Raw genomic sequence first — 25,157 nt, forward strand, 5'->3', positions numbered from 1 at the left:
CATTTCAAAACAATCTATTTCAGCATCTTGTCTAATAGAGCATATGAGCTCCGGGGAGACAGAAGAATGCTTTTTCTACCATCTGTATAACAACAGATTAGCACAGTCTATTGTTATTCCAGAAACATGCATGGGATGTGATGGTTTGAGTCAGTTTTTCAATCCTTAAATATCTATCAAATTCAAACATACTGATACTGGTCACCAAGAGCAGAACTAAAGATTTCATAAAGGTTAACACACAAGTCAACTGACAAACTGCCTTAGCAAAAGGATCTTATTGCTAGGTAATGCATTATTACTCTTCAGAGTAAAGCCACTAGAAAATTATTCTCAAACATCTCCTAAGTGGAAGAACTACTTTAGTAACTATGAGATTAAAACCACCATCAACAAAAACCAATCATTGTGAAGTTCCTCAAACTTCTGACCTTTAGGGCAAGAAGGAGAAAGGATCTTTTTAACTGAGAGCCAGCAATGACCTTCATAGACTAAATGTTCCTACTATAACGATATTCCCATCCAAAGAGACTGCTTTGCTACATCGGTAAACATGCCTAAAGCACGTTTACGGCAAGAAACTCAAGTGGCTTTGCTTAGTATCAGGGCTATTCAAAAACAGGATTTGGGTTATGGGCCAGGAGAGGTAGAGCTAGAAATTTTACTTCGTTGTAATTCAAAAAGGTAACCCTTCAAATCCTTTGAGATGGCAACAGTCATGACTGGAAACAGCAGCCTCCAGGAGATTGCCTAGAACTTCTGTGAGTTTTACAAGGGATATGAGATAGAATCAAGACTCTCCTGGGAGATAGTGGGGGCCTAGGACAAAATTCATTGTGAGCCCAATGACCCCCTCCCTTTAACATTTTAAAATCTGGTCAAAATTATAAAGCACAGCCTTGAAGGGGGAAAAAGAAGCAAACCAAAAGAGGAGAAATACCAACAAGTCCAAAAAGAAAAGGAAATGAGGCTGCCAGGCAATTGGCCTACTTTCCTGGTGCCCCCACTGCCAGGCACATGAGTATCTTGGGGCTGATCTTTTTTGGCCCCAGCTGGAGATGCCCTCGACCTCCTCTTCTTGCCTCCTACTTCCCAAAGTTACTGGGCTGCTCCATCTTCCAAGAACCCAAAGGAATATGGCTTCCCCTCCTCCAAAGGATGGAACTCAGGCTAACTAGCTTTACTCAAAGGACAATTCTGCTTGTAATGCAAAGAAAAGGAAATAAAATGCAACAGAATGCTTCTTTAACTTAATGAAAGATAATAAACCCCAATTAATCACCATGCCTGAGTTGTGAAGTCTTTAGCTACAGAATTAAAAACAGAAAACCAAAGGAGGCAGCGCACAGAATAAAGGAAAGTGACCAAACTGGTTCTACTTAACCAACTGCCTAAACGGGAGCATGGTAACAAATCATGATAAGGAAGGAAAAGCATCTCATTGTTCCTGTGGCTCAAGCAGCCAGGGAGCATACCAGTAACAAAAATGGCTTTTCCCCATTAAGTCACATGCATTTCTCAAATGATTCTTTGGTCTCCTAATATAAGCCATAAATGAGTTAAAATGGAGGAAATGAAGAGCCAGCCCTTCGGCAGCAATAACCATGATGCTCTCTGCCAGGTGACAATGGGGCAAAGCAGGAGGCATCCCTGACTCCTGGCCCATCCTGGCTCTGGCCCTGCTGCTAGGACCGAGGCCGGAAAGGACACCTTGACCTGCCTTCAGTAAGCTCTGAAGCTCTGAATTGTGCTGAGCACAGGTCAGCCCCAAATGCACAGGGCTGAGGAGGAAGAACTCTGGACAGGGAAGAAAGAGGCAGGACTTTTGGCTGGGAGATTTAATTTCACCATCTGTAAAACGAAACTCCATTCTGTTATGGCATTAAATGACTATGAGATCCTAAGACTGAGCCGTGTGTGCGCACCTACGGGGGGGGGGGGGGGGGGCGGAGAAAAGGAAGAGGGGGGGAAGAGGAAAGACAGACACAGAGGGAGAAAGAGGTGACATGAATAAGATAAGGGAGATAAGGGAGAGGGTGATGAGAAGAAAGTGAAATAGGGAAAGGGAGGGAAGAAGAGGAAGAGGGGGAAAGAAAGGGAGAGAGACGCAGAGAGAAGAGAGAGAAGAGGGAGGAGGAGAGAAGGGAAGGAGGAGGTGAAAGAGAAAAAGGGGGGGGGAGGGAAAGGGAGGGCAAGAGGGAGGGAGAGCAAATGCATGAGCACTTTTTCCACATACTCCAAGGTCTCATACCAAGCTGTTCCGCAGAAATGCCCTTTCAAGCAGTTTAAACACTTCAAAATAACGTCACTATTTTATGCCCAAGGGAGCTGAGATTATTCTTGCCTATCAAAAACAAAAAATAACTCTGTGTGCTTCTAGTTTATAAAACTTCTGAAAGGCTTAGCTAATTGAGGGTACGTTTGTGTGTACAGGAGGGATCACCAGCTCTGCCAAGAACACAGGCTAACACAAACACTGCAAAGATAAATTTTAATAAATCTTACGAAGAAGAAACAAAGAGAAAAATGTGAAAGGGATTTATACAAACTCTACTGGTCAAAGGGAACAGCTTAATGGCATGGAGTTCCTCCTCCACCGGCATTGGGGGGGGGGGGCGCCCCAGGGCCTGGCCTCATAGATCTCAAACAGCAACCCTGCTTCCTTAGCCAGGAGACTGCACAACCCAAAGCTTTCTTCACAGAACACTGTGTCAAAGCTGGTAGCCATCCTCACTGCACAATTCAAGACTTCCAAATGACCTTTTAGTAGTCACTCAATTCTTGGCCTAGAGCCCAATGAAACATGGCAGGATCTAGATGAACTGAACTAACTTGAGTTAGCAGCACCAGCCTCTGCCCCTCAGACTGGAGGGTGGAGCAAAAAATTCTTCCCCAAACCTAGGGAATTCTTCATTTCCCATCAGCACCTTGATACTGTATTGTATTGTATTGTACTGTGACTTAGAACATCCAAACTAACAGAAATATGCTTTCCTGGCCTAGTCTTTCAGAAATTTGCTCCCCCAAACAAATCACGTACTTTAAATATGGATATAGATATATACACATATAAATAATACGCACACACACATTCATAAAGATAGGTTTTTATTCAAAGGCACACTTCAATTGTGGGGTCAAGTTATCCCTGCATTCTAATACTGGCCCAATACTTGGACCCAGACACAAAATAATGTAAGCAGAAGTCAAGCCAAGATGGCGGAACGACCAGAAGATATGCAGGGAGCTCCCTACTGCAAATGCTTCAAGCAGGTTTAAAAAAGGCACCAGACCAAATCCTGAAAGGGAAATGCAGAAAAACTTGGGCAGCTGTATTGGTAAGCAAAATGGGCTCCTTAGCACTTAGTTCAACAAGTGCCCTTGAAGAGTTTGGCCTTTGTTTCCTTTGATTAATTCAGTGTCTTTGATTGAGTCTTACCAGGTGCTAAGCCTATGTGGGTGTGGATTGGTGACTAGGATGGGGCCCAAGGTGGGGCTGGCTAAGGGGAGATGCTAACTCCAGAGCCATGCCCTATTAGGTGTTAACCTAATTTACCTCCCAGGGTCCTAAGGGGAGGGGCCAACTCAAGAACCAATCACCAGAGCCTAAGCTCTGGTCATTCAGATGACGTTTGATGACATCTGAAGCCCTATAAGAAGAGAGGACGGAGCCATTTGCGCAGGGCTCTCAAGATGGTGTTGATGAGTAGACTCCGGGCAGCTACAGCTAGAAGCCCTCCAGCTTGTAACCCGGATGCTGAGACTTTGTTGAACTCTGGTAACTATGTATTGGGATTTGAATCAGACAAGGTCTGTCTGTTGATGTTTGTAATTTGTTTGTATTTTGTTCTGAAGTTCAGGGTGCTGGCTTTTTCCTCTGAACTAAGTGAATAATATTTGAATGCTGAATTAAAGTAAGCTTGTCAACCCCTTCACCTTGCTTTCCTTAGTTAAGCAGATCAAAAGAACCTATGCTGTTGGCAGCTTTCCGGGTGCTGGCTGTGGGTTGATCTTGTACCCCCACATAAGCTGCTAGCCAGATTGTTGAAACAGCAGCCCAGGCTGACACAGAGACAGATAGGAAGGTCTGCAGACACTGGGATGGGACCAAACCAGGAGCACGCCAATGCAGGCCACCCCAATGACGAAGAGGTTGTGAACCAGACGAAGAGGTTGTGAACCAGACAAAGACTCGAACCTGGCCAGACTCAGGCCCAACTGGCACTATCCTGTCCTAAGTTACAGACTTAGGGTGGATTGCAGAAGGGAGTGTCACTGCCAGGTAGGGAGACCCCAGGTACTGTACTGAAAAAGGAGGAAGTTCAGAAGCCAGCAGCAGCAGCATGGCTCAGACCTCAAGCTTAGAATAAAGTCTCATTTTGAGCATCTAGCTCAGCCTGCAAAGCAATAATCAAGACAGGAATCAAGACCAAAAGGAAGCCTACAGTTCTGCCCACTCAGAACCAAGAGAGCTTTCCAACTAGCTAACAGGGGCTGAGTCCAGCAGCATCTACTCTTGCTCAGACCCAAACCCAGATCAGGCACCTGTAGAGATCAGACAGAGAGGGCAGCAATCAGACCACCCTGAGAGCACTGAAAGTCTGCAAGGTCCCAGTTTGCCCTCAGACCCTGGAATAACACAACATTCTAAGAAAAAAACAGCAACAGGACAAGCCCAAACCTTTCCTCCAGAAGTGTGTAGAGCAAAGCCCTAACATCAAGTCTGAAGTTGGAAAGTAGGCTGGAAGACCAGACAAACAAACAAAACCCACTGTCACAAGCTATTAAATGATGGCAGGGACCCTCAAAACATAAACACAGAAGAGAAGGACTCATAACCTCCCAGCAAAGCCTCAGAGGAAAACACAGCTTAGGCACAAATTTAATCAGAGTTCCTGGAAGAGATAAAGCAAGAGGAAAAAAAAAGTTTCATAAGTGAAATGAAAACACTTGAATAAGAAACTGGAAAAGAAATGAGAGCTATGGAAGAAAGAATGTAAAAGGGAATTAATAGCTTGGCACAAGAGGTACAAAACTTTGCCCAACCAACAAACTCTCTGAAAATGATAATGGACCAAATAGCAGTCAATAACTTCATGAGCCAACAAGAAATACTGAAACAAAGCCAAAAGAGTGAAAAAAAAAATAGAAGAAAATGTAGGCTATCTCACAGAGGAAAAAATGACCTGGAAAACAAATTAAAAAGAAAAAAAAAATTTTTAAATCATTAAATCATCTAAAAAACATGACCAAAAAAATGAGCCAGTCATCAATTTTCAAGAAAACTTCAAAAAAAAAAAGTCCAGATCTCCTAGAACCAGAAGGCAAAGCAGAAATACAAAGAATGCAACAGTGACCTCCTGAAAAAACTCCAAAATGAAAATTCCAAGGAACATTATTGCCAAAATCCAGGGCTTCCAGGTCAAAGAAAAAACACTAAGATCATCCAGAAAGAAAGAATTCAAGCATCCAGGAGCCGCACTCAGGTCTAGCAACCACCACTGCCCAGGGCTGCAAAACTTCAAATAGGAGATTCCAGAAAGCCAAGGCTATGCGCTTACAGTGAAGAGAATTTCACCCGGCAAAACTGACTATAATGCCACAAAAAATGGACCTTTAATAGAGGACTTCCAATCATTCCTGATGAAAAAGGTCAGGGCTGCCAAGAAACTCTGAAGTTCAAACACAGCAGTGAAGAGAAACATAAAAAGGTAAACCTGAATGAATACTGATAAAAGACTAAATAAGGATAAACTATTTACATTTGAATATGGGGAGAAGATACATGTGTCCCCTGTGAACCCTATCATCAGGGTTCATAGAGGGAGTTCAATTAGACAAGGCCTAGGAGTGTTTCTACTATGTCTTGATGATCTTAAGAATGGAAAAAGAAAGGAAGAAAAATACACTGGGTGGGGGGCAGTGAAAGGAAGATTAGAGAAAATTATCTTACATAATCATGTGCACATGTAGAAATTTACACAAAGGAGGGAGAGGTGGTAGAAGGGGAGCGGCTGACACTTCAGCCTCACTCTCAACTAACCAAAAGAAGAACATGAACACACACACACACACACACACACACATGCACGCACGCACGCACACAGAATCGGGAAGAGAAATCCATTTCACTCATCAGGGAAATAAAAGAGAAAGAAGAGACCGTGGGAAGGGTGATTAGAATAAGGGGGAAAAAAGAGTTCTAAGCAAAACAAACTCCATGGATAGCTCTTTTTGAGGTGACAAAGAACGGTAATCTGACAGGGTGCCCATAAACTGGGAAGCGAACTACTGATGGTCTCTATGACAGAACACTAACTGTTGTGGTGAACTTTTATCTGCACAACAACCAAGCAGAATTCCAGAGGACTAATAATGAAAGAGCCTACCCATCCCCAACAGAGAAGTAAAGGACTCAGAATGCAGAATGAGACAAATTTTTTTTGGACATGGTCAATGTAGAAATTTATTTTGATTGACTATGCATGTTTGTAAGGATCTTTGTTTTTCTGGTGTTCTGAACTGGGAACAGGGAGTGGGAGGGCAAGAAGGTGGAGCTTGGCTGATTAAAACAAAATATTTTAGAAAAAAATGCAAAAAAGGAAAAGAAAGAAATCCAAGTAACTAAAAATATTCTCTCTTCTCTAGGTTCTCATGACACTACTCTTGCCTGGTTCTATTCCTACCTTTCTTGACCACTCCTTTTAGGTCTCCTTTGCTAGATCTTCATGCCTGAAAAGCATGAGTGTCTCACAGGGTTCTGTCTTGGACCCTCTTCTCTTCTCCCTCTACAGAAGAGTCTATACTATCTTCACTTAGTGATGTCATCAGCATCCATGGATTCACTTATCTCTGTGCTGATGATTCTCAAATTTGACCTCCAGTCTCACATCTGCAATCGCCTATTAGACATCTGAAACTGGATTTCCTACAAGGCATTTTAGACTTCAAATGCCCAAAGCTGAACTCATCTTGTTCCCTTCCCTCCCTTCTTCCTAAATTCCCTGTTACTGTAGAAGGCACCACCATCTTCTCAGTCCCTCAGGCTCACAAGCTGGCATCATCCTCAACTCTTTACTCTCTTAATCCACACACATACCCAATCTTTAGTCAGGTCCCGTCATTTCTACCAGCCAAACATCTGCCAGAGACAATCTCTCCTCTTTTCTGACACTGCCACCACCATCACTCCACACCTGGACTACTGGAGTGATCTGCTGGTGGTTCCCCTTATCACAAATCTCTTCCTATTCCAGTCCATTCTCCACCGAGCTGTGAAAGTACACGCAGCTGACCTTGTCTCACCCCTACTCAATAAACTTTATACCCTCAGTGCTAAGTTAGCACAACGCCTGATACAAGGTGGGTGCTTAATATATGCCTGGAGACTAAAAAGGTAAGGTTAGCAGTTTAAGTCACAGAATAAGGTAAATGACAAGAAATTTCTTTGCATGCCTTCTATAAAAGAAAACTACAAATAACACAAGAGCAAGCCTGTCTGGCCAGACCATAGGTTAAATGGCTATGTAAATGAACATAGGGTCACAGGTTCCATCAACATGAGAACCACAGAGTTTTCTTCTTTTCTATGATCTCTAATGCCAACTAGCCAGCCTGAAAATAAATGTTATCTGCAGATAGCTCAGTTTCCACCTGGCTCCTCTCATTTTGGACTTCTTTGCTTTACTATACCCCCGGTAAACTCATCACTGGGAAATCTTAACCATCTTACAAGATCCCTTCAGCCTTGGTACTCACACACCTACACTATCCTCCTCTCCTTTGACTGAAGGGTGGAGCCATGAACACCTCAAGCTCCGTTTAAGAAGTTGGGGGTGGGGGGTGGGGTGGACATCTCCTCAGATACCACCTCATTTCCCACAAGGCCACACTCATTTTGGACTACTTCTTTGCTTTTCCACCAAGCCCCTATGCTACCTCCTCCCACTCTTCTTTAGCTTTCTGTTTTGTGTTATGCTACCCCATTATATCTCCCCGTTGTGTTGTGGTCCCCCAGTCAGCACCTTAAGGATAGGAATTGTCTCTCTTTTTCATATTTGTATCCTTAGCACAGTGCTTGACACAAAGTAGGCATTTAAAAATGTTTACTGCCTACTATGTCACTGGTCACAAAGGAAACTGGGCAAGAGACTATTTTAACATAAATCCATCCTCATTACTGAAAAAAAAAAATCAAAGCATATACTATATCTGAGTCCCAAACAATTTTTAAACAATTACCTAACAGCCTGACAACATACAAGCATCACAGAAGGAAAACTGGGCTACAGCCTAGAAGACCATAGTTCTAATCTCATTTCAGCCCCCAAACTGTCTATGTGATCATAAACGAGTCACCTGATTTCTCCTGGCCTCACTTTTCTGACACATCACATGAAGAGGTGTTATCTTGCCTAATTCTTAGGGTTGGTGTGAGGTTTTCAAAAAACAAAAGGTTTGTGAAAGCACCTTATACATTGGTATGAGTATTAGAATCACACACTCATTGAGGCAACATTAAAATCTAAGTGTGCCGAGTTCAAATCCAGAGCCCTTAATAGACTACACTGTCTCCTCTCAACTGGAAACTAAGCTTGATGAGAAGTACGTGGTGAGTCTCTTTTTCTAGACCAAGTCTACACCCCATCAAATAGGGAAATGGTAACAGCACCTACTTCCCAAGGTTGTTGTGAGGATCAAATGAGATGACATTTGTAAAGTTTTCACCAGAGCGCCTGGCACACAGTAGGTGCTATGTAAATGTTAGCTATTGTTATTATTAAAAGCCAGGTCTCTCTCACTTGTAGCTTTGTATCCCCAGTTCCTAGAGAATGTTATTTCTGCTGTTTTTTTAGTGGTGAGAAAACAAATCAAGGTTTATAATACAGCTGGCAAAAGCCACTTCACCAGAATACACCATTCCTGATACCTCAAAGGCCTTTGCTACCAGGATCCCAATCATCAGAGAAGGATGGCCATAACGGGGGAATCTCTGGACACTGACAATAGACGGCCTACATTCAAGTATGGATACATGTTTAGAACTACACTCTTACTCTTATAAATAAAACAGTATGTTATCTGTTCCTAGAAACCCAATAGCTAGGATATAACAAGGAGAATGGAACTCCCTCCATTCAAGACTACCACATTTTTTCCACTCTAGCCCCCTTCGAGAATGTTCAAGTTAATTCAACCAACTTTTATTGAATTATCACACCTATGTTCTAGGACTCAGAGGTGAGGAACCTGTGGCCTCGAAGCCACATGTGGCCCTCTAGGTTCTCAAGGAAGACCCTTTGACTAAATCCAAACTTCACAGAATTGTTCTTGGATTCAGTCAAAAGGTCACAGTTGAGGACCTAGGGGGCCACATGTGGTCTCAAGCCGCAGGTCCCACCCTGCATTGGGTGTTAGGAACGTAAGGAGGAACACGGTACCAATCTGATCACTCAAGAGCCCAATGTTTTTCAGTCCTTGAATTTTAAATGGTACAGGAAAGGGAATGTGACTGTAAGATTTCTGTGGGTATAGACAGCACCCAGAAGTGTGCAAAAAGCAATCAGGCACTTAAGCATTGCTTGTGATCAAGAGGATAAGAAGGAAGATGAAAATGCAGGAACTGATTTGTCCTAATTTTCAGATAGCACTTAAAAGTATCCTAGAACCAATGCTAATATAATTCTGTGATCACTTTGTACCAGAAAACAATAAAGCAGCATGATGGTTTGCAAGACAGAAGAAATCAAGAGCCAAATTTAACATTTCAGAGTCTCGACTCCATCTATAAATCAAAGATCAGTCAGGAGGTAGGGGGAGTGAAGAAAATTAATGAGTAATCAATCCTCATAAAATATTTCAAAATACAAACCTAGTGAAAAATAAACCAAATAGAAAGTAATGCAATATGGTTGAGACAAGAAAATTCTCAGGTGTGCTCAAGTGTAAAAATCTGTGAATGGGGAACCAGGAGTCGTGGGTTCTAATTCCAGTTGGCTACTAACAAACCATCATCTTGGGTAAGCGTCTCTGGGGATCAGTTTCCCCATCAGCAAAATCCAGAAGGTTGGACTAGATTGTGGATTGACCACCAGTAACTTCCAAAACAAATAAAGCTCTCGAAGCAGATCCCTGCAGCTTTTAAAGACCAAAGAGAGTGAAGTCTGTGCTTTCACAAGTTCTGTCTGTCCTTACGTCACTTCACACCTAAGTCAAATCTTTTGGCCGCTCAGGTTCTTCTACAAAATGGGGACAATAAGGCTTTTCCTATCTACCTTTTACCTGAGTAAAGTACTTGTAAACTGTAAAGCGCTCTAGACACTTGAAGTGTTATTGCCTATGGACTGGCTCATCTGAGTTACAGATTACAAGTAATGAACTGAGTGAATCTCCTACCCTGGAAGCAGGCAGAGCTGAGGTCTGGCGTACTTGCTCCCCATCTTGCCCAAGGTGGAGCCCCCTAGGCTGGGCCTCCCTCCCCTCCTCAGACACTGCTGCCATTCTGGTTTGCTGCTACCACGCCTGTGCTTCAACCCCCCCACCTCCTTCTGTCTCATACTTGCCCCTCGGAACCAGTCTCATCCTGCCTAATAGGACAACTAGCTAAACTAATAAACTTAATATTCATTATAATAGAAGAAGATTATAGGAGATCTTGGGAATCTCAAATTCCTTGGCTGTATATATTCACAGTAGTAAGTGGCTTCTGGAAACAAATAATTACTAGTCGGTAATTATTTCACATTCTACAAACTGAGTAAAACAATAAATGCACTTGACCTGGCTCTTCCAAAAGTTATTTTCTAAAAATATTACCCCCAAATGGCTTTCCTCTCTTAAAAGACTGCCAGCTTCTGAACTTGATGGTTTTTGTCAGATCCCTTTCAGGTCTAAAAGCCTATGTTTCGAAGATATGGGTTCTAGAAATGGGGAGGCACTGGGCTAGGCCTTCTGAGGTTTTAAATTCAAAAGCAAACTGTTCCTTGCTCTCAAGGAACCTACATTCGAATGGAGGAGAAAACATTCACATCTATAAATATATGCACAACAGATACCAGGTAACACGTACTGATCCAAATAGCTAAGCCAGTCACAGCTGATCAACGTACAATACTGCTGCCACTGTGTACAACGTTCTCCCGGTTCTGCTCACCTTACTTTGCATCAGTTTGGGTAAGACTGCTCAGGTTTTTCTGAAAGCATCTTGCTGATCATTTCTTTTTTTTTTTTTTACTCCTTATCATTTCTTGTAGCACAATAGTATTCCATCACAATCACATACTATAGCTTGTTCAACCATTTCCTAACTAGTGGGCCACCACTAAAAGAGTTTTTATAACTGTTTTTGAACAGAGAGGTACTTTTCCTTTTTCTTTCATCTCTTTGGGATACAGACCTAGTAGTGGTATTGCTGGATCAAAAGGTATGCATGGTTTTATAGACCTTCTGAGCAAAGTTCCAAAATGCTCTCCAGAATGGTTGGATCAGTTCACAACTCCACCAAGAGTGTATCAGTGTCCCAATTTTCCCACATCCTCTCTAACAGTGACTAATATGACAGAAAAGGAAAATGACAAATCTAATAGATGTGAGGTGGTACCTCAGAGTTGTTTTAGTTTGCATTTCTTTAATCAATAGTGATTTAAAGTATTTTTTCATATGACTATAGATAGCTTTGATTTCTTCATCTGAAAACTGACTTCATACCCTTTGACCATTTATCAATTGGAGAATGACTTGTATTTTTAGATATTGGATTCTGTTCCCTTTATATTTGAGAAATAAGGCCTTTATCAGAGAAATCTGTTATAAAAAAATTTTCCCCAGTTTCCTGTTTTCCTTCTAATTTTGGCAGCAATGATTTTGCAAAAGCTTCTAATTTTGTGTAATCAAAACTATCCATTTTATATCCCATGATCCTTTCTATCTCTTGCTTGGTCATAAATTCTTCCCTTACTCATAGATATACCAGCTAAAATTTTCCATGTTCCCTTAAAATGCTTGTGATATCACCCTTAAGCCTAAATCATGTTCCCATTTCGACCTTATCTTGATATATGAGATACTGGGCTATATCTAGTTTATTCCAAACTGCTTTCCAGTTTTCCCAGCAGCTTCTAATAGTGAGTTCTTGTCTCAAAAGCTTAGGTCTTTGGGTTTATCAAACACTAGATTACTATGGTCATTTACTGTGTATTGTGTGCCTAATTTATTCCACTGATCCACTACTCTGTTTCTTAGCCAGCACCATTTTGTCTTCGTGATTACCACTTTGTAATACAATTTGAGATCTGATACTGCTAGGCCACTTACCTTCACATTTCTTTTCACTGATTTCCTTAATGTTCTTGACTTTTTGTTTTTCCAGATGAATTTTGTTATTGTTTTTCTACCTCCATAAAACAATTCTTAGTAGTTTGATTGGCATGGCATAGATAAAATAAATTAATTTAGGCAGAGCTGTCATTTTTTAAAATATCAACTCAGTCTACCCATGAGTGCTTAATATTTTTCCAATTGTTTAGTTCTATTACAAAGAATGATGGTGTTAGATAAACACTACTTATTTTAAGGAAAGCTCCATTTATTCCAATACTTTCTCATGTTTTTAATTGGAATGAGTGTTGTATTTTGTCAAAAGACTCATCCTCCTGAGTGCAAACCTGGCCTCAGAAACTAACTAGCTGTATGGCCCTGGGCAAGTCATGTAACCCTGTTTGCCTCAGTTTCCTCATTTGTAAAACGAACTGGAGAAGGAAATGGCAAACCACTCTAGTATCTTTGCCAAGAAAACCCCATACGGAGTCATTCAGAGTTGGATACAACTTAACAACAACAAAATTTTGCTTTTGCTTTGAAATCATGATTTAAATTACCCCTGCCTTTTTTTAACCTCAGCTGAAACATAAAAGATTCTGTTCCAGCCTCTTATTTTTATTCTGTGTATGTCTCTCTGTTTCAAGTGTGTTTCCTGTAAACAACATATTGTTGGATTCTGGTTTCTAACTCATTCTGCTACCCACTTCCATTTTGTGGGTGAATTCATTGCATTCACATTCAGGTATGATTACTAACTGTGTAGTTCCCTCTCCTTCTCTCTCTCTCCCTCCCCCAGCCCCATCCCTCCTCAAAAGACTATTTTGCCTCTCACCTCTGCCTCACTTAGTCCTCCCTTCTATCAGCCTCCTCCATCCCCACTTACCCTCATTCTCTCCCCTACTTCTCTGTTGGGTAACATAGATTTTTATATCCAACTAGGTATGTATGTTGTTCCCACTTTAAGTCAATTCCAATGAAAGTGAGGTTCAAGCATTCCGTGTTGCTTTACACTATAAAAGCTCCTTCTTGTACATCCCTTTTTACATGAGAAAAAATTTCTTACTATCTCTCCCTGTCCCCCTTTCCCAGTGCACTCCTCTTTCTCACCCCTTCATTTGGGGGAGGGAGAAATCATTCCAACATAACAGACTCACTTCACGACATCTATACAGACTCCTTCTAACTGCCCTATTACTCTTGCTTTGCAAAGTCCCAAGCTCATCTTGCTCCCTCCTCCAATGTCAGTCCAGGAAGAATAATGGCTACTGTCTCCTTTTCTCATCATGGCTTAGCAGAATGTCAAGAAATGGTGATATGCATTATAGCCCAACTAACGCTGCTGAAGATGAATACCAAGTGTCTGACCAATGAGAAGCTCTAACAACACTCTGTTCGATACCAAAAAAAAAAAATTGATGTGGGCAAGAATGAACAGATACAAAGAATATGGGCTTTATTTTTTTAATGTGGAATCATCCTTGGCCACAAGATGCTTGTAGAACCAAACCCTGGTTTATTCCTGCTGTGTTGAGGGAAATTTCTAAACCCAAAGTTTCCAGCATCAACACAGCAGGCAGGCTCACAGTAAAAAAGGGACACCTAGGGATAACCGAAGTAGTCACACTCAAATACAAGAAGAGGGGTCAGTCTTGTCTGTTTCTCCCAGGACAAAGCCAGGAGTAAGGTGGGGAGGGGGTGTGGGGATTTGATTCAATGCATGGAAAAACTTCCTCACATAACTGTGAGCTGTTCTCAATAGGCTCTCTCAAGGGTAATGGGTTCCCCTCTAAATAGACGGTTTCAAGTCCAGACTAAATGATTACCTGCCTAGGAGGTTATAGGAGGGCTTCCTGTTAAGGCAACAGGTTGGTCTATGTGACCTTGGAGGGCCCTTTCAATCTTGAGATTATTGGGCTCATGCCTTCTTCTTGGCATTCTCTCCAACTGTGTATAGACCATATTCAAAGCTACTGGGGTCTTCCTCTAACAGTATTTACACACTAGAGCATGTCACCTCCTATGAGGCAGGCCCAACATGGATGACCATTCAAAGGGGTTCCATTATAATGAACCAAAAGTAACCCATCAGTGGATAGCTGAAGCATAGCTTTGCAGCCACCATTATCAGAATGTTACTGTGGGAGAATTAGAGCCTCATGCCAATAACTGCTTTCACATTTCTGGCAGATTGATTTACCTTGAATCCACTGAGCAACTGTTTCAACTTCTCTAAAATCCACCCCTTTGCAATTTATCCAAGAATTTCTTTTGTTTCTTTGCTAAATGACATTACTATCTACAAGACAGCTACCACATTCCACAGAACAGGCTACAATCCTTCAGGAGTGAACAGTCCCATCAGTTTAAGCCTATCATACTCTTGAATGAAAGGTATTTGAGAAATCAGCCTGATGTTGTAGTTCTTCCTCCTCCGTGCTGTGAGAAGAGAAGAGAAGAGAAGAGAAGAGAAGAGAAGAGAAGAGAAGAGAAGAGAAGAGAGAAATCAGGACAGAATCCTGCCTAGACTTTTCATCCCACTCTTATCTGCCATCCACATCAATTCTATCTGTCCTTCCTGATCACTTCTCTCCCCTGGAACTTTTATGCAGTGGCTAGCCAAACAGATGGATGGCTAGTCTAGCCTAACATATGTCATATTGTCATAAAAGCTCCTGGACTGGAAAAGGAAAGATTAAGGAAGTCTTAGTATAAATATAGAGAGTACTGAGACGCCCATGAAGAAAGCAAGTATGTTCCTGTCACTGGAGGGACTACTAAAAGATGGATACTTACATGTTCTACAATGAGTTCTGTAACTAAAAGTAAATGATCACTAAAATTGTTTGAGAATGCATTGTTCCAAAGCAAAACGCACATTACCCACACAAAGTAAAACTAAAATATTACCATAAAAGAAACGATGCCAGTAATTATGTCAAAGACAGATATGGAGCATTAAGACAAGGACCAGACTGGGGAGATGCAGAGAGAAGGCAGAAGTAAAGCAACCTGGAATATACAGAAAACCACATTTGCAACAGCTCACTAAAAACCAGATCCTGGTAGTCTTATTATTTTGAGAGTCAGGGAGAAGAGGAAAGGAAAAGTGACTGGTTTTTGCTGCCTCCTTTCCCTTCTGTACAGGGATGCCTGGTAGAACCGGAGGCTTCTCCTGATGACTCTCTGTAGCATTCACTCTACCTAAGCACCCCCTGAGGAAAACCATGAGACTGCTTCTGCCATGGATGATTTCTGCCATTCTCCCTCTGAGGGAAGGCTAGAGGATGGAAAGAGGTTATCAAATACCATTTGTATGAATGTTTTCAGGATATGTTCTCAGTAGGAAAAAAAGGAAAATGCTACATTATATTTCAGACCAAGTCTAAAAATAACACAAGAACTTTCCCTTATTTTTAGAGTGCTATCTTGACAGTTTAAAAATACTAGCAACCTAGACATTAAAAGCCCATTAAAAACAAAAGGAGTTTACGAAAAGTTTATTTCTAAGGTAGGCAAAGTCTACTGCAAGAGAAATAGTGCAGAGTAAAGCTCAGGACTTGTACTTTTTTCCTTGGCTTTTCTCATCCCAAAATGTGTACTCACCATCTGGAGTGTCTCCATGATAAACAAAGGGCAGTAAATGAAGAAGATACCCACCACACAACAGGAGCTGGGCACTGAGAGTGAAAGGAACCTTTCTCAGGACTTCAAAGAGACAACAGACATGCATTACTTCGTGTTTAAGAGGTGCTTACAAAATGTTTGTTGAAATGAAAAGTAGCAGGTCTGGGAGAGGCCCTAAAGACAGCAATTCATAAAACAACAAAAGCCATTACAGTATCCCTCATTGAAGCAACTTTTAAAATACTTGATTAGACCAAGCTTTATTTCCAAGCACTGCTTTACTGAAGAGAGCCTTGAGTTCAGCAACCATGGGACTCATCACTGATTCTGAATGTTTGGAATTTTAAAATAGAGGAAAATTATCAACTGTTAATTCATAGTAAAAAACTGAAAATGCCAGTGAAATAAGCCTAGCTTCTGCTTTGCCTTCACCGTGAAGTCCAACCCCTTAGGTCATGTAGCCACCCTAATGATGGATGTCCATCCCAGCCTAGAAAACAGGGCTCAGAAAACAGTTTACAGGCAAAAGCTATGGAGATTACCTGAGCGCACAGCCGTCATTAGCATTTCGGGCTCCAGCAGCGTCATGACAGCCCCAGTGAAGCGATAGACACACACTCGGACTAAAGAAAATTTGAAAAGGATCTTGTCTTCAGAGGCCACTGAGAACCTTCCTTAAGGCCACTCTCACACGCCTTCAGCTGAGATCAGGCTGAGAACTCTCCCTGGAGAGGGTAGTTCCCAGTTTATCCAACCCTCAGGCAAGCTCAAATGGCCCGGAGTTGAATGACTGCCCACAGGAAGTTGAAAAGCACTCGAATCAAGACTCTCAAGTGTTCTCAGAACAGGGAGCTCCTCCCCTTGCTAGCCTTCTTTGGGGGAAGGGGAAAGACACAAACAAAAAGCTAGGGAAAAGGAGAGGAAGAGTTCCCCCTCTCCCCAGTCCAGAAATCAGGAGATTCTGTACACATCCCCGATCCTCTAGGGATCCTACTAATGGAGGAGCTTAGGGCTACGCATAAGAGACAACACTTAACACACTCCAGGGCACTCAGCAACCAGATTCCAGATCCACTAAATGTGGACAAAAAAAGGCATACATCACACACAAATGTGAATGCTATGTGAGCATTATATATTACACCCTCTTAGTCTGAGATATTTATAGAAGCCAGGCCAGAGAAGCTAAATATTTGCCTACAGAATCCGAACTATTCCCTCCTCCCCTCACCCATTAAAATATATTTCCAAAAAATTATCTAAGCACATCACAGAGTTTTCATCTTTCTCAGGTCACTCTCGGCAATGGTCCACTCATAAGCACCTAAAAAACCCCATGTGATCATATTTACACATTCAACACTTTCTGTTTTCTTATGAATATGTAGAGCTAGCAGATGAATAGTTCCTTATTCACATGATTAACATATTTTAAATGACAGGCATTACCCAAATCTAATGAAAAAGTATAATCCTAATGCACAAAGACCTTTCTTGTCGGACACTATGTTTTTGTTTCAATATCTCTTTACTAACACAGAGTGTCTTTTGAGCTGAAACTTAAAAGTAGGTGAATCAGGGCAATGAACCTTGGAAGTAGAGATTCTTCTAGAAAGTCCATTAAGTCACAATAAATTCCCTTAGTTCAGAATCTAGATAAAAATCAAATAATCACACTTTCCCTCCCTCTCACAGTCCTGTACACAAATCAGCATTCATAATGATAATCCGTGTTCGATATTTTTGCTGTTGTTCCAGCTTGTTTTAAAGATGAGGAAACTGAGGCAAACAGGGATCAGTGACTTGCCCAAGGTCACAAGGTCGTAAGTCTGGACTGGATTTGAACTCAGGAAGGTGAGTCTTCCCGACTCCAGGCTCAGTGTGCTACCCACTGTGCCACCTAGCTGCCTATATCTGACATATGGAGTTAATGAAAACCTGGTAATTAGAACACCCTATTTGCCAACATTAAATACTGTCAGGAATCTACTTTATCTTCGTAACACACCACCATTCAATTTTTGGTAAATGAATGCCTCAATGCCAAAGAGTCAATTGCAAAAGAGACGTCAGAAGGTTAACCTGACCACAGACATACGAACAACAGCAGTAACAGAGATCCTCTAGGAGATAAGGGGCTCAGAACCATCCAAGGCCCCTACTCTGTTATGGCAAAGAGGAGAGTTCATGCAGATTTCTAGGGGGAAATTCCTCGGGCCCCAAGGGAGAAAGGAGAGGCTGCTCCACCCCCCCCCCCAAGAATGTAAGAGAAATCAGGAAAGCTCTTTTTAGAACTGTGGGAGTGAATCCACAAGAGATGGGAGCAGTGGCCAGAGTGGGCTAAATTTTCCACAGCAACATTCTCACTGCCCCTCTCTGGCAGCCTCCTTACCAACCCCCTCCTCAGTGTTCAAGTCAGTAAGACCAGAGAGGGCTGACTCATCACTTTGTCCCTACACAGGATGTACAATGAGCTACATGGTGGGTTTTCAGCTCAAACAGATATTTGGTCTGTTTTCTGTGGACAAAGAAGTGCAAATTGCAGTTCTCTGTCTGGGAAAAGGAATAGGTTCTACCTACTGATAAATTTCTTCCCCTCTTCACAATGGCAGTGCTCTGAACAGCCTGATCCTAGCCCATGAGAGATAAAGTGATATAATAATTAAAAAGAATCTACATTACCAAGTATTCACTTTTATCAAAATGTTTTCACATTTAGGACCACTTTCATGTTCCTAACCCCAGATCTAGCACAAGGTCTGGTACTCAGTAGGTACCATTCCAATCCTTCTGGTGTGTCACTTGGTCTCATCCTTCCTCATCTTCTGCAGCAAACTGCCCGGACAATCAGCCCCCTCTAATCTTCAGACTGTCCAAACTGTTACTTGCCATTCCTTTACTGACTACAGAGAGGTATAGGTCTCCCCAGCGAGGTGGCATATTGGATAGAGCGGTAGGCCTGAAGTTATGAAGACCCAAGTTCAAATCTGACCTTAGACACTTCTTAGGTGACTGAATCTGGCAAAGTCACTTCACCCTGTTTGTCTCAGTTCCTCATCTATAAAATGCTCTGGAGAAGGAAATGGTAAACCACTTGTATATCTTTGCCAAGAAAATCCCAAATAGGGTCACGAAGAGTCAGACATGACTGAACAACAACATTCTTTTAAAAAAGAAAAAAACCCACTCTTCTTCACTAGACCCCACAAACCCCTCAAGCTAATGTCCTACATCCTTCCTTCCTGTTGCAGCCAAACTCCTAGGAAAAGCTGTATTATACACTCTTCCCAAGCTTTTACCTCTCACCTCATCACTCAACTGAATCTGCTTCTCTTGCCCCCTCCAGCATCCCTTTCTCTTGAGCTTCAGTTTCTCCCTGTCTACTGGCTATTTACCTACTGCTCCCAAGCCTGTCCTCAGAAAAGCCTCTCATGATCCCTACTAGCTGTGGCCCTCCATCTCTTGTGTCCTTCCCATCTCAATCCTCTGCCTTTCCTCTCCCTCTCTTCCGAATTCTCTGCAGCCAAGTATACAACCTCCCCATTCTTCATGGTTATTAATGATATCTTAATTATCAAGCCCAATGACTTTTCTCTCAATCCTCACTTGCAGCCTCTGACACAGCTGATCCTTCTCTTCTCCTGGACACTCTCTTCTTTCTGGGTTTTCATGACCCTGCTCCCTCCTGGTTCTCCTCCTGCCTCTCTTGGCTTTTAAAGCCCTGCATGGGCACAGACGGGAGCTTAGCATAGAGGCAGCCACAGCGCGAGGAAGGCAGGAGTGCAAAGGACCGAGGGGCCACCGCTACCATGAGTCTCTTAAACAAGCCCAAGAGCGAGATGACCCCTGAGGAGCTGCAGAAGCGGGAAGAGGAGGAGTTCAACACTGGGCCCCTGTCGGTGCTCACCCAGTCGGTGAAGAACAACACCCAGGTTCTCATCAACTGCCATAACAACAAGAAACTTCTGGGCCGGGTGAAGGCCTTTGACAGGCACTGCAACATGGTCTTGGAGAACGTGAAGGAGATGTGGACGGAGGTACCCAAAAGCGGCAAAGGCAAGAAAAAGTCGAAACCAGTGAACAAAGATCGTTACATTTCCAAGATGTTCCTGAGGGGGGGATTCTGTCATCGTGGTCCTCAGGAACCCGCTCATTGCTGGCAAGTAGTAGAGCCAGAGCCTCCCTTCACACCCCAACCCTCAGCTCAGCCCAGTTAGGCTGAGGGGTCCACTTGTTTTACCTTTTGTGAATAAAACCTTCCTGTTTTTTCAAAAAAAAAAAAAAGCCCTGCATAATTTTATCTCTTCCTGTTTCTCCAGTCTTCTCACACCTTTCTCCCCACCACAGACTGGGTGATCCTGTGACACTGGCCTCCATCCCCCACCTCTGAATGTCTCACTGACTGTCTCCCACATCTGAAACATTCTCCTTCCTCGCTTCAGCCTCCTGGCTTCCCTGGCTCCTTTCTCCAAGCCTAGCGCTGATTTATCCTCAAATATGGTTATTCCCATGTTGTTTCCCCCATCAGACTGGGAATTCCTTGAGGGCAGAGATGACTTTTTCCTTCCCTTTGTACTTCCAAAGCTTAGCCCAGTGCCTGGTACAGGGGAGGCTCTTCAGAAAATCTTCCTGATTTCCCCCAATATTCCCCAAAGTTACCAATGATCTGTTAACTGTCCAATTTGATGAGTCTTTATTCAGTCTTCTCCTTCTTGACTTCTCTGCACCATCTGACATTGATCAATTTATCCCACTGGGTGAGCTCTCTTCTCACCGTTTTTAGGATGTTCCTCTTTCCCAGTTTTCCTTCTACTCATCTGACTATTCTGTCTTAGTATCCTTTTTCCTGGCTCTTCATCTATCTCCCCACCTCAGCCTTCTTCTTTTCTCTTTTTACATCCCCCTTCGGTGACCTTAACTTCCAAGGGTTTAACCATCAGTAAGCGTCAGGAAAGTCCTTGCCTGGATCATCCCTGATCCTCAATCAGAGGAATCGCTATTCAAGTTTTACTTTATGAAATAATTCCCAATGAGCTGCAGCCCCTGGGTCTCAGGCTTTGATAGTTTTAGCCACAGCACCCTGACTTACTAAAAAACGGGTCCTATTTATCAATGCAGTCTCACCTTCGGGTGACCTAGGGGATCTGAATAATTACAGTGGAAGAGATGTTATTAGCCTAGAGACTGATTTTTAATGACTTAGATTTATATAATGCTTCACAGTTAAAAAGCACTTTACATATATTCTCCTGTGGTCTAAGAGCCCCATGAGGCACACAGTCAGGACTTGAACCCAAGTCTTGAGACTCCAACTCCAAAGTGCTTTCCACAACACTACCCTACTTCTTCTAAGACAAGGTCAAAACCAAATAGACTGTCAATGGTTAGATCCAAAAGGAACAAGCTAAGCCCTGTCTAGTAATGACAAAAAGCTAAAGTAACATGGAAATGAGAACACCCACCTCAACAACTGCACTAAGGCATATATGCTCATATAGTCTAGGGGCCCTTGGTAATGCCCACAGGAAACCCCCATGTGAACAATCTGAAGAAGGTGGCAGGGGACAGACCAGCGAGTCCATTGCCAGCCCTGGTGCAATCGGCCACCCCGCTGTCACCGCATCTTGGAGAACTGTCCACTCAACGGTACAGTGACCTCGCAGGGTCACATGGCCAGGACAGGCCTTTCTGATTCCAACTCCAATCTGGCCTCAAAGAATTACAAGCAATGTGAGCCTGGGCAAGTCACCTAACCTCAGTTTCCTCATCTGTAAAATGGGGATTATGAGAGAACAGCATCTGCTGCACAGGGTTTAGCACAGCGCTCGACAGCTAACAGGAGCTCTATGAATGCTGCCTTATACCCTTCTCCCCGACTACGCCGTGCTGATTCAACGTAACTAGATGTGCTTCTGGGAGAAGATGCCAACTTCATAGTAGCGAATGAACATAACACAGTTACTCAGAGTGACGTCAGAGCGACAAGAAGGCTTCTATGGGACATTTTCCATTTGATAATAACATATTCCAACAACAGAATATGATGGGGGGACTTTGAGGACAGCCACTGTCCCCAGTGCCATCCATCCCATAGAAACTCACAGATTTCAAAGACAAAGTAGTACTAGATGAAGGCTACTGAGTGAGAAATCTCTCTCTCTCTCTCTCTGCAACTATGAAGCACAAAGAATAAAATGGACAAATGATCTCAAATTCTTAATTGAGTCAATAGGCTTTCCTTGTTCACTCTGACCACCAAACTTTATCCTAATGCATCTAAAAATTCAATTTTATTTTCTCTACCTACCCACTAACAAATAGAAATGGTTGTTTCACTGCTAACGATAAGTATAAAGACAAGATGGTAGAAGGCAGTAACATGGAGGGCTGGATCCCACATGAATTGCTCCAGTCCTGAATATTTAAGTGTTGTCTATATCTCTAATAACTAAACTCTGGCATGCAGTGTAGCTTACACAGGCACAGATTGAAGCAACATGTGCTTTTTTTTTTTTCAGTCTTCAAAGCGCTACAGACAGCTAAAATGTCATCTCACTCTCATGTCCATTTCTGATAAACACATTCCCAAGCATACGTGCAAGTTCATTGTTTACTATCCTAAGGAAATCTAATCATATGGAGATGCTATGGGTTCTAACTAGTTAGATCTCTTCCCCCAAACACCTGGTGCTGTGCAAACTAAAAGGACTCAGAAGATAAGAGCAAGCCATGCCAGGCTCTAGGCCTCCCCCAGTGTCCTGTGCCCCAACCAATGTCTCCAAAGTATCAGAACTAATCTAACAAAGAGAACTGCAACGGCCACAGATTCTCAGGTGCACTGTTCTTTGCTCCAGGACAGATGGAGATAGCCAATTCTGCTAACTTTTAGGGGCAAAGCAAATGTCAGAACCATAAAATTATGACTGCAAATATCCAACTCTATGGTATTACAACTCACATCATTCTTGTAGAACTCTAATTTCCACATCTAGTCACCTGGGGTTCTTAACCTAAGCAGTCTATGAACTTGGGGTTTTTTTTTTTAAAGCATTTTGATAACTATGTTTCAAAATAACTGATTTCCTTCACAATCCAATTTTATTTGATTCATTCAAAAATGTGATTCTGTGAAGGGGATCCAGAACATACAGAAAGTTAAGAAACTACAGCCCTGTGTACGTACCCTAGAATACTTTGGGTCAAACGCTCAACTACCACAAGTGGCATCTTTGGGGAAAAAGAAATTCTCTATGTAAGACATTTATACATAACTATTCCTTATGTCAGGGTTCTTTATTCTGCATACAATTCAACTGCCTTGGAGAAGAAATAAACAACTGACTATACTTCTAAAGACCATGGCCAACTTCTCAAATTTCAGAGAGAAGGTTCCAGAACAGTATTAAGAACAATTATCATTTTCCATTTCTTAAGAATATACTATAGTCTTCAATTAAGAAACAGAAAATTCTCAGAGTCCTTGTATCTCAAGAAGCCATCACTTCTAACTGCACAGATTAAAAATGCCAAATACTCTTTACACACCTTACTTCCACCACTTCCAAAAGATGGTTCCTTGGTCTCTTGATGAAGGTCTTCCCAAAGAGCCTGCCCTTGGCAATCTCCCTCCCGGCAATCAGGTCCTTATTCAAAGCAAGCATTTAATAACTGTCTCTTGAACTGACTGTTCTCTTGAATGCTACCCTCTTCTTTGAGTTCTACACTCACACCTTCATCTGCCCAAAGTGCATCCACCCCAGGATTCAAATCAATTTAACATGGCAAACGTTTAGACAATACAAGGAGGTACAGATAAGGCCTTCTGCTAGACCCTGGCAACAAAAGCAAAGTCCAAAATCCAATAGTCCCTCCCTGCCCTTGGTGAGCTTTGAGTGCCCAGGGAGGCACAGCATGTACCTCAGTAAATGAATGCCAAGTACAAAAAAAGTAACAGAAAATCATTTCATGATAGAATCCCAACAACTAGGGGGAGAATGAAAGTTCTTGTGTAGGAGGCATCAGGTGAGCTGTGCTTTTAAGGAAGACAAAGGAAATGGGGGAAGGAGTGCACCACGTTGAGCTAGCCTTTAAATGCTAGGTGGGGGATTTTGTATTTTATAAACAGCAAGGCACTGAAAACTGCTGAGCAGGGAAGTGTTACGGTCAGAGCTGTCTTTTAGAAATATTAATTTGGAAACTGTACCAAGGAGGGATTGATTAGAGCCATTCTTCAATTGATGGACATCCCTCAATTTTCAATTCCTTACCACCACAAAAAAGAGCTGCTATAAATGTTTTTGTACATATAGATCCTTTACGTTTTTTTTATGTCTTTGGGATACAGTCTTAGTAGTGGTATTGCTGGGTACGCACACTTTCAAAGCCCTTTGGGTACAGTTCCAAAATGCTCTCCAGAATGGTTAGATCAGTTCACAACTCCACCAACAGTGCATCAGTGTCTTAATTTTCCCACATCCCCTCTAACATTTGCCAGTCTCCTTCTCTGTCACATTAGCCAATCTAATAGGTACCTCAGAGTTGTTTTAGCTTGTACTTCTGCATTGGTAACTAAGGTGGGGCCAATGAAAGGAGGTCTGATTATATATTAGCCCCCAAGTAGGCCCCAAACCCCTAGCTACTAGATGCTAAGCCACTGTGGGCGTGAAGCCCCCAGGGTCCTAAGGGGAGTTGCTAAGACCAGAGCCAATGGTAAGAGCTTAAGTTCTGGTCAACCAGATGACATCTGATGACGGCTAAAGAGTGCATAAAAAGGGAAGACAGAGCTATTTGCTTAGGGCTCTCACTCTTGGAGGTGTGCTGATGTGGAGACTCTGGGCAGCTGTAGTTAAGAGCCCTCCAGGTTGTAAACCCGGATGCTCAGACTTTGTTAAACTCTGGTAACTATGCGTTGAGATTTGAATCAGACAAGGTCTGTCTGTCGATGTTTGTAATTTGTTTGTATTTGCTCCGAAGTTCAGGGTGCTGGCTTTTTCCCCTGAACTAAGCGAATGATGTCTGTGTGCTGGATTAAGGTAAGATTGTTAACCCCTTAACGTTGCTTTCCTTAATAAAACAGATCAAAAGAACCTGGGCTTGCAGCATTCTGTGTGCTGGTTGGTTTTACACCCCCACAGCAGCTGCTAGCTTAACTGTTGAAACAACTTCTCTAATCAATAGTGACTTAAAGCATTTTTTCATATGACTATAGATAGCTT

At 42.4% G+C, this 25,157-nt stretch overlaps 1 protein-coding gene and 1 pseudogene across 1 annotated transcript in view; one reads left to right on the forward strand and one right to left on the reverse strand.

Annotated features, from left to right (window-relative positions):
* Positions 1-25,157, reverse strand: part of MRTFA (myocardin related transcription factor A) — a 227,596-nt gene that overhangs the window by 121,617 nt on the left and 80,822 nt on the right. The window lies entirely within an intron of this gene.
* On the forward strand, positions 19,712-20,211 carry LOC118849818 (annotated as a pseudogene).

This window comes from Trichosurus vulpecula, chromosome 5 (genome assembly GCF_011100635.1).
Source record: "Trichosurus vulpecula isolate mTriVul1 chromosome 5, mTriVul1.pri, whole genome shotgun sequence".
Taxonomy (NCBI): domain Eukaryota; kingdom Metazoa; phylum Chordata; class Mammalia; order Diprotodontia; family Phalangeridae; genus Trichosurus; species Trichosurus vulpecula.